This window comes from Delphinus delphis, chromosome 8 (assembly GCF_949987515.2).
Source record: "Delphinus delphis chromosome 8, mDelDel1.2, whole genome shotgun sequence".
Lineage (NCBI taxonomy): Eukaryota > Metazoa > Chordata > Mammalia > Artiodactyla > Delphinidae > Delphinus > Delphinus delphis.
The window spans coordinates 99,714,140-99,716,890 of NC_082690.1; the positions used below are offsets into that span (position 1 = coordinate 99,714,140).

The following is a 2,751-nucleotide window of genomic DNA, read 5'->3' on the forward strand; positions in this document are numbered from 1 at the left end:
GGACTCTCAACCACTGCGCCACCAGGGAAGCCCAAAAAGGAACAGAATTTTGATATAAGCTACCACATGGATGGACCTTGAAAACATTATGCTTAGTGAAATAAGCCAGACACCGAAGGACAAATACTATATGATTGCACTTACATGAGGTACGTAGAATAGGCAAATTCACTGAGACAAAGTAGGATTGCGGTTGCTAGGAGCTGGGAGGAGGAGATCGTGGAGGAGATCCTTAGTTTACCGGGTAGAGTTTTTGTTGGGGATGATAGAAAAGTTTTGGGTATAGATGGGGGTGATGGTTATACAACACTGTGACTGTATTTAATGGCACTGAATTCTACACTTACACATGGTTCAGATGATAAATATTACGTAATGTATATTTTACCACAATTAAAAAAAGAAAGATTTCAGTGGGGAGCTACTTCTGGGTGCTTACAACAACAAAAAAGCTGTTGTAGAAGTAAGCTGCTGAATTTGGAGGTAAAGATGGTTTTAGTTGAGGGAGGAAGGGAGAGGCCAGGAGCTGAATGGGTCGTCCAGCAGGAGCCCTGTGTCCTGACACTTATCTATCCTCAGGGGGCAGCGCCTGTGCCATCAGCAGGCCCGATGCATTGACTACATGGAGGATGCAAACCAGACTGGAATGATTCACTTCCACTTCCACCCCTGCTCCAAACTCCCCGAGGTACAGATGCTGATTTTCGTGACCTTCCTGATTACGTACCTGGTCAGCATCAGCGGCAACCTCTCCATTTCTCTCATCATCTGGATTGACCGTTCTCTCCGCGCCCCCACGTGCTTCTTGGCCAACGTGGCAGCTCTGGAGATCTGCTACTCTTCCACCGTTGCCCCTCTGACTCTGACAAGCATCCTGTCCATGGAGAAAACCCTCATCTCCGTGCCTGGCTGTGGTGCCCAGACGTTCTTCTTCATATTCCTGGGCAGTGCTGACTGCATTCTGCTGGCCGTCGTGGCCCATGACAGGTCCGTGGCCATCTGCCACCCTTTGCGTTACACCCTCGTGATGAGCTGGTGATTCTGTGCCCGACTGGCCCTGGGCTGTCTGGTGTTGGGGTTCATCTTGGCCATGCAGCTGACTGTGCTCATCTTCCAACTCCCCTTCTGCAGGAGCGAAGAAGTCAGTGTGTTCTATTGTGATGTCCTTCCTGTGATGAGACTGGCCTGTGCAGATACCCGGGTCCACGAGGCCACTCTGTTTGTGGTTGGTGTCTCTGTCCTCACCATCCCCTTCTTCCTGCTTGTCACCCTGTCCTATGTCTTCATCGTGGCTGCATCCTGAAGACCCGCTCTTTGGAGGGGAGGCACACGGCCTTCTCAACCTTCTCCTCCCGCCTGACTATGGTTCTGCTTCAGTATGGAGGTGCGAGCCTCAGCCGCCTGTGCCCCAGCTCCAGCTACTCTCCAGAGAGGGGCCAGGTAGTGTCCGTGGTTTACACATTCATCACCCCTATGCTGAACCCCTTGATCTCCAGCATGAAGAACAGAGAGCTTAAGTATGCTTTGAAGAGAGCATTGATGAGGTTCCTGTCATCCTAAACACAACAAACACCCTGGATGTTCCTCTGTAACACTGCTGGGTAGAGACAAATGGGTATGCTCTCTGAAAGATGGGAGACAGGGCCTAAGAGGTCATCGGGTTTACACTGTTACTTCTTCCTAGTCATTTTTTTTTTTTTTTTTTTTTTTTTTTTTGCGGTACGCGGGCCTCTCACTGTTGTGGCCTCTCCTGTTGCGGAGCACAGGCTGCGGACATGCAGGCTCAGCGGCCATGGCTCACGGGCCCAGGCGCTCCGCAGCATGCAGGATCTTCCTGGACCAGGGCACAAACCCGTGTCCCCTGCATTGGCAGGCGGACTCTCAACCACTGTGCCACCAGGGAAGCCCAGTTTTTGAAACGGCATTTTCCTTTTCTCATTCTTAGACTCCTCATCTCTAAAATAGGGATTCAAATGCCCACAAGACCTAAATTCTGGGATAGTTATGACGCTCAAAAGATATATTAAGTGGAAATACTTTGTGACTTCCATTTATTATTATTATTATTTTGCCGCAGGGCATGTGGGGTCTTATTTCCCCAACCAAGGACTGAACCTGCACCCCCTGCATTGGAAGCACGGAAGTGTTAATCGCTGGACCAGCAGGGAAGTCCCTACTTTGTGACTTTTAGAGGGAGAGGTAGCAGGGTACATCATTATCACTATCCTCAGCATCAAGTCTGTGCTCTGGTTTGGACTTCTCTCCAGATGCAGTTCTCAGGTTCTTAGCGTTGCACGTACGGGCAGGGGCAGAACCAAGAATAAGAGGCAGATCAAACCAGGACCATCGCAATCATGATTCCCATGACGTAAATGCTGAGCTCGTGCCGCCTTGAATTATTTCTCTTTCATCCTAAATTAGCTTCCAGGGAAAAGTGACAGGGAAAGCACTAGAGTTTTAAAGTTTTGTTAGTTTCTCTTTATTTAACTTTATACCTGGAGCTAATCTGTCTCCATCTCAATCTCTGACTCTATTAGTCTGCTTCCAAATCCCTCTCCCTTTATCCATTTGTTCTCTTCCCCACTCTCTGTCCCTTTCGTCTCTCGTTCTCACTCTCTTGCACACACACACACACACACACACGCATACACGTTTATCTCCTATTCTCCCTTTCTGCCTACCCCTAGTTGATATGGTCTGAATATTTGTGTTCCTTCCAAATTCACATGTTGAACTACTAATGCCCAGTGT

General features: G+C 48.8%; 1 pseudogene; it reads left to right on the forward strand.

Moving 5' to 3' along the window:
• The first annotated feature begins 622 nt into the window (after window positions 1-622).
• LOC132430319 (olfactory receptor 10V1-like) lies at window positions 623-1,605 on the forward strand (annotated as a pseudogene).
• The last annotated feature ends 1,146 nt before the right edge of the window (window positions 1,606-2,751 follow it).